This window comes from Mustela putorius, unplaced genomic scaffold, assembly GCF_011764305.1.
Source record: "Mustela putorius furo isolate JIRA1106 unplaced genomic scaffold, ASM1176430v1.1 tig00003952_pilon_pilon_pilon, whole genome shotgun sequence".
Classification (NCBI taxonomy): domain Eukaryota; kingdom Metazoa; phylum Chordata; class Mammalia; order Carnivora; family Mustelidae; genus Mustela; species Mustela putorius.
In genome coordinates, this window is record NW_025422096.1 from 71,643 (window position 1) to 84,798 (window position 13,156).

The following is a 13,156-nucleotide window of genomic DNA, read 5'->3' on the forward strand; positions in this document are numbered from 1 at the left end:
TCATTCTGTCAGGGACAGCCAAGAGGGCTCCAAGCCTGTGTGGACCCCAGGCCTGGGGATCCCAGCCCTGAACTCTTTCCTCTGCCCTTGATGACCCCAGAATAGATCAATTCAGCAACTGTCAATCCATGCCAGGCCAGGGAACAAACACAGCAGTACACAAGATCAACTTGCTTTGGCCCCAGGAGCCTGGATTCCCCAAGGAGGGCTTCACCTGGTCTCTGAAGGGGATTCCGGGGGTTCCAAGATGGCCATGGGTGGAGCCCACCAGGTAGAGAGGCCCCTGGAGAGTGTCCACTGGCGCTGAGCAGACGGAAGATCCCCTCAGGCCTTCCCTCGCGGCTCCACTGTGCCCTGGGGAGAGAAAAGGGCCAGCCACACCGCACCGGGGGGCCGCAGCTCGGCCGCCCAGGAGCGGCAGCGGGCCTAGCCTGGAGCTCAAGCAGCGGCAGGGAGGCCGGGACTGGGCGGGGGACTGGGGTCCTGGAGTCAGCAGAAGAGCAGTGGGAACCGGCAGGGGGCGCAGCCAGCCCCCTCACCGGACAGGACAGAACAGGAGGCTGGGCGAGGGCCCGCGGGCCTGCAGAGGCCTGCACCGCTGTTTGCCGCCCCCCACCCGCCGCAGCGCGCCCGCACCTGCCTGCCCCGCCCACCGCCTTCTGCGGGCCCAGCGAACTCACTGCGCAAGTAGCGCCTCCCGGGGAGGCAGGGGTTCTGGGCTGGCCGGGCAGGGCACGGGGCAGGGCGCGGGGGATTGCATCGGAGCCCCACTGACTCAGGTACTGAGGGGCTGGGGAGGGGTAGGGGCGCTAGGGAGAGAGGGAGGCTGGGGCCCTCCTGCCCGCTGCCACCTGCTGCTTCGTCCGCGGGAGCGGGAGGGGGGCCTGGCGGACAGGTTCCTGCTGGCCTGGTGCGCCCCTAGCCCTTGCCCCACAGCCCTTGCCCCACAGCCCTTGCCCCCGCAGCCCTCGCTCCACTTCTCGGTATCCAGGGAACCCGTGTGGGGCCCTACTGACATCAAGGGGCCCAGCACCACTGGGCTCGTCTGACCCCCAGAGAGACGCCTGTGCTGACAGGCTTCTTTTCCAGAACTTGATGGAAAATTTTGTCCCTCAGAATCGCTGGGCTCCCCAGCCCGAGAGGAGCTGGCTCTGCCATGCAGCCTGGGCCCCACTGGGCCCCCTCCACCTCAACTGCTTTTTACCCAGGAGCCCCAGGATACCATTCCTTTCTGGCCCATGGACCCCTTCCCCCCCCCCCCCCCCCCCACACCTCTACTTTGGGCCTGCGACCACCCTGGGATCACTTCCATCCCCGGCCCCCTACCCCACAGGTCCTTGTCCACCTCCAGGCTTGACCCCTGGCCACTCTCACCTCTGGAGTCACTGAAACCCTTCCACTTGGGGGCCACTGGCATCTGAGATCCCAGACTCCCAGGACTCCCCTCTACCTTGGAGCTCCCTACCCTGTTTCCTCTAGGAACTGCTGTGCCTAGAGCACTGAAACCCCACATTCTCAAGCCAGCTGTCTTCGGGCCAGGGACTCAGGTATTCTCAGGGACCCTCCTTTCTGGGGCACATACTCCTCTCTGTGCAGGAGAGACCAGAGAGAGCAGGCTTGGGGATCCTTCACTCCAGCTGGATGGAGGGGCAGAAGCTGGGGTGTGTGTGAGGGGGTGCTCACAGGTGGCCTCCCTGGGTAAGGAGCTTCCAGGAGGAAACTTCAGGGCGAGGCCATGATGTGGAAGCCTCAGGAAGCACTGGCTGCACAGACTCCAGGCTCCTGGCTTGGGCAGTGGGCATTTAGTGGCCAGAGCCCTACAGGGCCAACCCCATCCAAACCCACCCCACCCTGGCCGGCTTTTTTGTCTTGAATTTGCACAGCAACCTTTTCTCCAGTATGAAATTGAAAGCTTTGCTTTGGAAAGTTTTGTGTCCAGGAGGCTCCTGGGCATCCACTTACTTTATTTCCGGAGGCTAGTTGAGGAGGGTGGAGTCTTTGGGACCTTAACAGCAGGTCTCCTGATCCTTCCTGACTTCCTTTTTTTTTTTTTTTTTTTTTTTAGATTTATTTATTTGAGAGAGAGAGAGAGATAAAGAGCACACCACAGAACACATGCAGGCACAGGTGAATGGGCCAGGTGAATGGACCTGTGCCAAAACAAAGAGTCAGATGCTCAACCAGCTGCAACCACCACCCCCCGCCCCCCTTTTACAGATGGGTTACATCTACACACTGTTAGGTGCTTTGCCTGGACCCGGCTAGTCTTACAGCAGTCCTAGGACACCGTCTCTTGCCCAGTGTCTCTGGTCAGTACCAACCCATGCCTCAAGTGTGGGAATGACTTCTTCCTGACTCCTTTTTTTTTTTTTAAGATTTTTTATTTTATTTTATTTATTTGACAGAGAGAGATCACAAGTAGGCAGAGAGGCAGGCAGAGAGAGAGAGAGGAGGAAGCAGGCTCCCTGCTGAGCAGAGAGCCCGATGCGGGACTCGATCCCAGGACCCTGAGATCATGACCTGAGCCGAAGGCAGCGGCTTAACCCACTGAGCCACCCAGGCGCCCTTCCTGACTCCTTCTTAACTCCCTGTCCAGCCTGGGTTGCCCACCCCCCTCCAGGCTGTCCTAGTTGTATATATTGGATCTCTGTAGATTGTGGGCACCATCAGATCCTCACCTGTCGTGGCCGGCGCAACAAATCAACCAGGAACATGAGGGTAAGAGGATGAAGAAAAGAACTCGAGAAGCAAAGAGATGGGGGGCAGGAGGAGCACTGAGGAGGATGTCCAACAGTGCTAAGTTTATTCAAAGCATTAAGGCCATATATATAGTGACATTACATCTGTGTTTAGTTAAGCAACTACGGTTCCTCATGACGCCAAATGGCTGATGCCAGTACAAATACAGCAAACCTGAAAGTAATTTATGGGCTGTACTAAGGCAGCAAGGACCAGCAACGAACTTTTTAGCCCAACCGAATTGTTCTCATTTGTTTAGTAAGCGTGTGGGAAGTCACGTAGGCGAGCGCACAACACATAGCACAGACTCTTTCCCAGTGCTACTCAACTTTTCCCGTCCTAAACCTTTTGTTAGGTTATTTGGACTTTAAAGGAGGCACAAGTCAGGGTCTGGTTTGGTTCTCGTCTCAAGCCTTATTGCGGCCTCCCACACTCACCGAAATGAGAACATGGCTCAGGGGTTATGGAGTGAATATACCCTTTAGGAAACATTAAAGGACGTAGCATAACTGGTCCGGGGTCACCCAGCCTGTGAGAGGCATGGGTGAGATTCAGACTGCACTGGGTCCCACAGCCATTTTCAGCTCACCTTAGTGTCCAACCTGGTCCCAGAAGGTTCCTGCTCAGGACTTTGCTTTGTGCTGAGCTGGGCTTGCTTCCTGCCTGTGAAGCCATTTTCACAGTGTGTCCCCAGCCCACCCTCTCACATTGAGCATCAGTGCTGCCTTGGCTGGCCTCTGTTGATCGTGCCGTTCCTCTCCATCCCTCTGTCACCCCTCCGGCCCACTGTCCTACTGCCCTCTGTCCAGTGGGCCAAGTTCTGAGTTTCTTGCCTGCACTTCCTCTTAACTGTGCTCTGTTGAAATCCTCTCTAACAGGGAGGACCTGCTTATCAGAGCAGCTTGATTTGGAATCCGTCTCCCCTGGAGGTCAGAGCTTCTGACCATCATGTCCCCAGCCTCAGCACTGGGGATGCCTGCCCAGCCTATTCTGGGTGCTCGTGGAGCTCTGGGATCTTGGAGAAGATTTGCCATGAAAATAAGCATTTATACATAATACGGAAGAGAAGATTTGAGGAAAATGAGTGGGTGTCATCTGGTAATGTTTGTGTTAGGATGGTTCTGAAATTTCTGGGCCCTGAGTTACCAAGAATCCTAGGTTGCCCAGCTGGAAGGACCTCAGATAGATCAGCTGGGCTCCTCACCTCATTTGACAGATGGGAAGTTGAGGCCCAGAGCTTAGTGCCACAGAGCAGGAGTGAGTGAGGAGAGATGTTAGTGACAGGAAGAAACCATAGGGTAAGCACAAAGTGGCTGAGCCTGGGCTTTGTTTATGCAAATGAGTTGCTAAAACAGTGGGCCTGAGGCTGCTGACCCTATCTAGTGCCCAGCAAGAAGTAACACCAGCCCACACCTTCTGAGGTTTAACTCATGCCAGGAATGATTCTCAATGTTTTATTTGTGGGCACCTGGGTGGCTCAGTTGTTCAGCTGAGGTTATGCTCCCAGGGTGCTGGGATCTAATCCTCACCAGGCTTCCTGCTCAGTGGGAAGCCTGCTTCTCCCTTTCACACTCCCCCTGTGTGTGTTCCCTCTCACCCTGTCTCTCTCTCTCTGTCAAATAAATAATAAAATCTTAAAACAACAACAACAACAACACCAAAATGCTTTATTTGCCTTAGGAGATAGGGTCTGTTATGGCTACCATTTTAATGCATGGAAATATGGGCACAGGGGAGCTAAAGGAGTCCAAGGTCACACAGCTTGCAAGTGGAGGAGCCAAGATTTGAACCCTGGGCAGCCTGCCTCCAGAACCTGTATTATTTTTTCCCCTTGTGTATGTCATTTTTAAAAACCTTTCCCTGAATTCTAACAGAGATGTGTAAACATTGTTAAGCATGTAGTTTATTGATCATCACAAAGCTTAGGTTCTGAAGCATTGCAGCAAGCTGGGGTGGGCTTTGATGTCAGACCTAATTGGAATCCAGTTTCTGGTGCTGCATGACCTTAGGTGACTTACTCAGCCTCAGTTTCTGCACTGAGTTGGGCAGCCTTGTGATGAGTAGATCATGTGACAGTGCCTAGCGGGTTTGGTGCCTGGCGAGTGTTTAATAAATGGTTTTCTCTTCTTAATAATGAAGATTCTAAGTTGTGTTGGTTTTGTTAAGCAGTCCGAATACCTTCCTCATCGGTCAGTTGCCTGTCAGTCGCCTTGTAGGTACTTGTGATGAGTCACTTTGGTAAGTCACTATATATAGCTGAAACATTTGGGGGTAGGGGGGACACCCCCCTGCCCCCACTGCCCCTGCATTGAAAGTCTGTAATTTAAAATGTTCCACCTGTGCCTGTTTTTTTTTTTTTTTTTTTTTTAAACATAATCACTTTGGGACAGTGAAATTTATATGTCTTCTCCTTAGGGTTGTGACGGAGCCTTTGGGGACCTGCAACAGCTTACTTCCAGTTTCTGTCTGGCATGCTGATGGGCCAGAACTTATTTTAACAACATTCCATCACATTCCAGGCACCTGGAAGGAGGAATATGTTGAACTTCTCGGAAATTATTTTTTGGAACTGTTTTTATCCTGAGGAATAACCCATTTAAAAATTGAATGACCTTTATGGTTGACTTTTCCACTCTACATAATGCAAACTGAAAAACTCGTTGTTTTCAGCTGCTTCTGCAGCAGTGGGAAGAGCAAGCCTGTGGGAGTCCTCCCCAGGTTGGCCCCAGCACAGAGCTGCATCATTCTACACACCCCTCATGCCTTGTCTCCTTGTCTGTGAGGTGGTAATGATGGTGCAGGGAGCTCCAGGGGTTGTCGTGAAGGTTACAGAGATGGGGGGTGTAAACTTTGAACAGTGTGCCCCACATAAAATGCAGATCTGGTGAGCAGAGGCAGCTGCTCACATTAATTGTTGATGCCAAGGCACTGGAGTTCCACAACAGCCTATGCCTTTCTTTCCTGGGTCCTTTTTGTCTCAGCCACCACCTTAGAGAAAGTGACTCAGCAAGGCTGGTGCTTGTGGAGCCCTCTACAAAGCCAGCTAATTCACACGGGCGATGCCCTGGAGATAAGGGGGTTTTCCTGGGTGGTAGGACCCCATTTCAGAGGCTTAACTAGCCGGTTTCTCCTAACTGGTCCTGTCCTCCAGGGTCAAGATGAAGGCCTGCCAGGAGCCTGGTGGTCTCACCAGAGTTTTCCACTGGAAGCATGAAGGACCCCATGGGGCCTCGTGCAGAATGACATGGGTGTGGAGGGGAGGAGAACAGGGGGGACATCGCCTGTACCATCATGGGCAGGTCACTATATCTGGCTCAGCCGGCTTTCTTCCCATCTGGGAAATGGCAGAAGACCATGCTTTTTCACAGGAGGGATGAGGGTTTAGGGAGGTATTTGATGACTGTGTTGGGGCTGCATGAGTAACAGAGTTGACGGAGGGGCCTTGGAGTCACAGACTTGGGTTCAGGCCCCTGCTGCTGCCACATAAAAGTAGATCGCTTGGGTAAGCCATGGACCTCAGTGTCCCCCTCTGTGCACTGGGGATAATACCTAGCATGTAGGTCTGTGAGGGGTACAAAATAGAAGGCCATATTAGGAGCTTAGAGCAGAGCCTGGTACTCACTAGATTGTAGTTTTATGGTGATACTCTGGCATCACTGGTGTTGCAGACCTGGTCCTATCCTCTGGAAGCTTTGGCTGTGTGACAGATGGCTTATGAGGCCGTGGCTGACAGAAAGAAGTGGTGTCTGTCTTTTCTTAAGATTAAGGGTACAGAGGGGTGCCTGGTGGCTCAGTCGTTGAAGCATCCAACTCTTGGTTTCAGCTAAGGTCATGATCTCAGGGTGGTGGGATTGAGCCCTGAGGTGTGCTCTGCTCTCAGTGTAGAATCTGCTGGAGGTTCTATCTCCCTGTATTTGTGTGTGTGTGCTCTCTCTGTATCTCTGTCTCTGTCTCTCTCTCCCTAAAATAAATGAATCTGTAAAAATAAATAAATACATACATGCATAAGTTAATTAATTATGGGGACAGAAATCAGTGATGGAGCTGGGCTGATGGGACGCTTGGCAGCAAACACAGGTGCACCCTGCTTGAAGGCTCGGGGGTAGCTGCGGTGTCGCCAGTGGTGATGGGGGTGTGAGGAAGTTGCCTCATGCAGCATCCAGAGGGGAACTTAGATGGGGAGGGTTCCAGGGAGTAAATGCCCATGGGTAGGAAGCATCTTCAGGCAGATGAATGTCAGAGGGTGTCCTCATGGATGGGGAGGCACCCTTTCTCCCTGAAGCTGCCCACGAGTGGAGGTTTGCCTGCTGGGGACATAACTAAATCATTGGGGTTTAGCCTCCTAAGCTGTTAATTTATGAAGATGTGGCCAAGACCTTGTCTCACTGCTTTTTAAAGAGAAGTAAATTAAACTGTTGTTTGGGATGGTGTTGTCTTCCAAAGGCTCATTCAGAGTCAGTGGCAGAGCTGCTGTGGGCTTTCCAACTTGTCTTGAAAGCCTGGTCCAGGCAAGGGTGAGGGATATTCCCATCTCTTGGGGTCTCTTGCCCTCTCTGTTTATGGCAGAACGTGGTTTTGTGACTGGTAAATGAACAGGCATCTTGTGCAGATCCTTCAGCTCTTCGTGTGGCTGCAGTAGAGGAAATTCCCATTCACTGGGCACAGACTGTGGCTGGACGGGCGGTGTGGCGGGGCTCTCACCGAGCATTCTCCTTTCACGTAATCCCCGACCAGACATGAGTTTTGTGGTGTTGCCACTTTCCTGCTGGCCAGGAGGGAAGTTGAGGCCCAGGAAAGTTACACTTTCTCGCTGTGGTAAGCGGCAGAGCCATGTCAGCCGGTCCAGGCCCTGGCTTTCAGGTCTGTTTGCTGTGAGCATTTCCTCTTGTGTTTCCAGCTTTTGGCCTGTTTGACCTATCAAACTATTGATGGTGTATTGATAATTCTAATACTCTCGACATTGTGAGAGATTAGCTCTTCACTTTTGTGCTAGAAATGTTTCTTGCTGTATTTTTCTTTTAATTAAAAAAAAAAAAAGTCAAAGTCCCACGTTTCTGCCCATTTGAATCTCCCTGAGTCTCCCTGTTGTGAAGTGGTTGGGTTTGGGGATTTCTAGGGCAGGGGCCCTGACATAGTTGGTGGTGGCTTTGCCTGGAGGAGCCCATGGCTCAGGACTTAGAGTGGGGACTGGAGCAGTGTGAACTGTGGCCTGAAAATGTGTTCGTGTGTGCTGAGGTGGTGCCCAGATTCTTTTGGAGGATGAACTGAGGTTTTGATCAGTAGGTTAGAGAAACACTTGATGGAATAACACTGATAATTTTGTTTTTGTATTCAATCCTAATTTTGTGTTTTTGTTTTCGTGTAGTGCAGTGTGCTCTATGTTCTAAGAAAAAATTGGCAATCAATTCATACAGTATCATGATTTAATAATCCTTCCTCACTCACCGGGTCATATTTCAGGTTTTTATATGTAGTTTTTATATCTGTAGTTCTGTTTCTGAATTCTGCATTTTGATTCATTCCTTCATTTTTAAATTTCTTATTTTAAAGATTTTATTTATTTGAGAGAGAGAGAGAGAGAATGAGCTAGGAGCAGGGGCAGAGGGAGAAGGAAAGGGAGACTCCTCACTGAGCAGGGAGCCTGATGTGGGTCTCAGATCCCAGGTCTCTGAGATCAGGACCTGACCCAAAGGCAGATGCTTAACAGACTGAGCTACCCAGGTGCTGCCACATTCCTTCATATTTTTATTTTTACTCCAGTGCTGCACTGTTTGGCTGGTTGCTTCAGTTTCTGGGAGGGAGGGAGATGACCCCCTCCCCTGTTCTTCTAACAAGTTTGCTTTTGCTGCGTTGACTGGAGAAGGGCCAGGCTTCCTGAAGATGAGTAGGATGATTCAGTGACACCCAAAAGGCAGTGGCTATCATTGTTCCCACTGTGCTTCAACAACTTCACCCACTGACTCTTTGATGATGGCAGCCACCAGCAAATCTTCTGCAGAGGACTGCTGCCTTGGGATGCTTTTCTTGTGGTGCTGGACTTCATTCCCCCTGGCAGCCAGTACAGCTAGGATTAGAACCTAGGAAAAGTCCCATTAGAACCCAAGAAAGTGGGGTGCCTGGGTGGCTTAATCGATTGTCTGCCTTTGGCTCAGTTCATGGTCTTAGGGTCCTGAGATCAAACCCTGCACTAGTGTCCGTGCTGGCTGTGGAGCCTACTTAAAATCAAACAATCAGAAATCAGCCCAAGAAAGTACCATCCTTTGTGTTGTTCTATACTGTGGATCAGATTTTTTTTTTTCTTTCTTTTTTCTTTCTTCTTTCTTTTTAAAGATTATTTATTTGTCAGTGAGAGAGCACAAGCAGGGGGAGCAACAGGCAGAGGGAGAGGCAGGCTTCTGGTTGGGTAAGGAGTCTGATGCCGGACTTGATCCCAGGACCCTGTGATCATGACCTGAGTCATGTTAGGCTGCTGCCTAACAGACTGAGCCAACCAGGCATCCCCCAGGATCAGACTTCAATAACCCTACCAGATTTCTTTAGCTTTGACATTTTAAAGGACAATGAAAGCTAGCTAAACCTACACCAGGATTCTGCATCTGCTGGGGCTGTGCTGTCCGGGCCTATGTGCCTCCTGTTCTTCTAACCCCATCAATTCCACCCATGTTTTAGCCAGAGAACTGTAGGCAGGTGTGGGTGTGTCACTGAAAGCTTTGACTCATCATTCATATCTTTATTGTAAGCTTATAATCTTATTTTTTTTTTTTTTTTGGGTAAGATTTTATTGATTTGTTTTGTTTATGAGAATGAATGGGGGGGAGCAGAGGCAGAGGGAGAAGCAGACTCCCTGCTGAGCAGGAAGTCTGACATAGGGCAAGATCCCAGGATTATGACCTGAGCCCAATGCAGATGCTTAACCGACTGAGCCACCCAGGCGCCTCTTTATTTTTCCTTTATTGATTATCTGCCTTTCTGAGGCAGCGTTCTACCTGGGTTTTCATAACTCCACACTAAGGTATTCTTCCACTAGTGTGGCCTATTTTGAGGTAATTCCTATACATTCTGGCTATGCTGCTAAATGATGCTATGATCTTGGACTCTTTTTTTTTTTTTAACCTCTCTGAGCCTTGGTTTCCTCTGTGCTAATGGGGATAATATACCCTCTCTTGCAGATGTGTGGAGGGCCATGGCTGACTTGGATGCAGTTGGAGTCCTCTCACGGCACATGGAATACACAATTTATCTTGCTTCCTGTCTTGATAACATCTTGGTTTTCATGCTGTCTTAGAACAAGTAGAACTTGACTTACATGTAAGGTGTGAATTCACGTACTTTTGACAGAGGTGTTATTTTAGTTTAGTTTAGTTTAGTTTAGTTTAGTTTAGTTTAAAGCAGGCTCCACACCCAGTGCAGAGCCCAGTGTGGAACTCAAACTCACCACCGTGAGATCAAGACCCGAGCTGAGATCAAGAGTTGGCCGCTCAACCAGCCTAGTCACCCAGGCATCCCTTCTGTTTATCATTTTTCAAAAAATGTGACAAGTAACACTTTCTCTGCCTGGACCTGTCCTCACACCTGCTATGCTGTCCTGGGGGTCAGACGTGTAACTGGTGTGGTGCTGGTGATGAGGAGCAAGACAATTGTTAAGTCTTTTTACCCTAATTGCTGTTGTCCTATTATTTCCCTTTTTTAAAAAAAAGATTTTATTTTATATCGTGGTGATATATGCTAAAACTGTTGCTTCTGGTCCTGCATTAAAACTTGAATATGTAGGGCATTTTTCAAGGATTCATCCCTGGAGATACAGTATTTGTTTTTCTCTGTCTGACTTATTTTGCTTAGCACAATACCCTCTAGGTACATCCATACTGTTGTAAATATCAGGATCTCATCCTTTTTGATGGCTGAGTAATATACCATTGTGTGTATGTACCACTTTGTCTTCTCTTGCCGGATACTTGGGCTGCTTCCATATCTCGGCTATGGAAAAAAAAAATGCTGCAGTAGGCTTAGGGGTGCCTCTGTGCTTTCAGAATGTTGAGTCTGATGTGTCAACTGCCACAACAGTCGTGGCAACTCAGGAAGGGAGCCGGGTCCAGGAGGTAAGAGGAGGAGTGCAGCTTTAGGCAATCTGAGTTGAGGTGTCTGTGGGACCCGCAGGTGTAGGTTCTGGTTGGACAGTCAAAATGTAGGGATGGGTGCTTGGGGGAAGAGAGATGCAATCATGCTGTTGCCAAGGGATATATTCCTTGTAGAGAGAGTGACAGTTAAGGATTTAGGGTAATTCCTTCTTTTCTTGGGCAGATAAAGGGGAAGAATAAAGGAGTAGTGGATGGAAGGGGAGGGACGTGGCTTTGATGCCAGGAAGGCATTTTTGCACAGATGTCTAGAGAAGAGAGATTTCAAGGAATGAAATGTCAGCAATGTTCGATGATGTGAAAAGTTGCAAAGCAGCTTGATTAGGGGGTGGGGGTAGATCGAGGAGGTTGTCACTGAGTACTGAAAGAAAATGGGAGGTGAGTCGTGGAGTCCTAAGCCAGACAGAGAGATAGAGTGACTGGGCCTGAAACCATGGAGGTCACATACAAGAATAGCCTTTTAGAAAGTTTGATGGTAAAGACACAGACGATCATAACTCCAGACATAGCTTGGACAAGGTGGGTTTTACAGGCTGTGTTTACCTATTTGCAGGTTGACTGAAGGGAGATGACAGATGGTGCATGCTGCTGGGTGTTGTGGGTTGAGATGGGATCAGGTATACAGAAAAGCACACAGAGAGGAGTGTATGGATGCCCTGACTGCTTCTGTAGAACGCGAGGCCAACATTAGGCATGGAGGGAATGGAACGAACGTGGCTCAAGGAGATGTGCAGTCTCAGATACAGACCACATGGCTCAGAGTCTTACAGGGCTCTCCTTGCCTCTGCGTGGCCCTTCTCACAGGGTTTAAGTTTTGAACAGTCCTTTTGTTGCTCTGGGTTTGGGGTGTGACTGGAGAGACAGAGCAGAGAGCAAGGGCTGAGGAAAGACCAAGAGGGCAGGAACTCACAGAGGGGAGTCTACTACCCTCTCTGCCTTCCCTTGTATGGGCTCTCTCCTGATCTGGATGGACGGATGACCTGCCATTACTTCTTTTAAAAATGCATTTTGCTTTACCCTGCCAGAAAGCAACACATGTTTATTGAAGAATAGTGGGAAACCCCAGAGAAACTGAAGGAAGAAAATAAGCACTCAGCTGAAGACAACCATTCAAAAGTTCTGGCACCTTTTCCTCCCAACTTTCACTGAAGTTGAACAGAAAATGTATATATATGAAGTGATTTCTGGGAAAGAAAAAAAAAAAAAAAAAAAAAAAAAAAGATACCAACAACAAGAAAACAAAAAAGAGAACAAAGCAGAAGAAAACGGTGTTCATTTTCTTCCTGAGGCTGCCCTTCCTCCGTACTGCTACTTGGTTTTACTACCTGCTTTTCTCCCTGGGCTTTCTTGACAAAACATGGTTCCACTACTTTTACCTTCTTCAAAGTGTTTGACAGAGTCGTTTGCTTTCAACATGGAGTTTGAGCAAAATGGACTATTGTTTATTCTATCATGTGTGCTGTAATATCTCATCCTGGACATGATACAAATGCTATGATAAAAAAAGGTGATGCTTTTAAAGTGATCACCAGAGTTGTGAAATTCATTGGCATGATCCTTTTTTTTTTTTTCAAGATTTTATTTATTTATTTGACAGACAGAGATCACAAGTAGGCAGAGAGGCAGGCAGAGAGAGAGAAGGAAGCAGGCTCCCTGCAGAGCAGAAAGCCCGATGCGGGGCTCGATCCCAGGACCCTGGGATCATGACCTGAGCTGAGGGCAGAGGCTTAACCCACTGAGCCACCCAGGCACCCCGAAATGATCCTTCTTTTGAGGGTCATAATTCATTTAATTTTTTTTCTGCTCCAGCTTAACCTTCGCAGTCTTCAGTTGTTATGTGCATTAGACACAGTATTAGCAGTAGTGGCAGTAAAAATACTCCTGTCACCCTTTACAGGTACCATTTTACTAGCATCTCCTTACCACTGTAGCAGCTTTAAACCCTGTTTCCACCCTGTTCATTCCTTTAAATGCCTTTTCTCTCTGGCTTTCCTTAAAACCTTTTTCTTAGTTTTTGGTGTTCTATAGCTTTACCACAAAATGTTTAATTGAAGATTTCTCATCTTGCTTGGTATCTGTGCATTTCCTGTATTTCTGGATTTATCATTTCTGTAATATCCTCAGCTGTTTTCTTCTGAAATGTTGACTCTGTCCTTCTGCTGTACTTCCCAGGATTCTTATTTAAACCTCCCGTCTGTTGTTCGTGTCTCTCAAGCTGGCGTTCATCCTCTTCTCCTGCCTCCTTGTGTTGCATTCTGGGGAATGTCTTCACTTCTTGGTGC

General features: G+C 49.1%; 1 protein-coding gene across 3 annotated transcripts in view; it reads left to right on the forward strand.

Moving 5' to 3' along the window:
• Positions 1-13,156, forward strand: part of LOC123389135 (ral GTPase-activating protein subunit alpha-2-like) — a 42,846-nt gene that overhangs the window by 12,959 nt on the left and 16,731 nt on the right. The window lies entirely within an intron of this gene.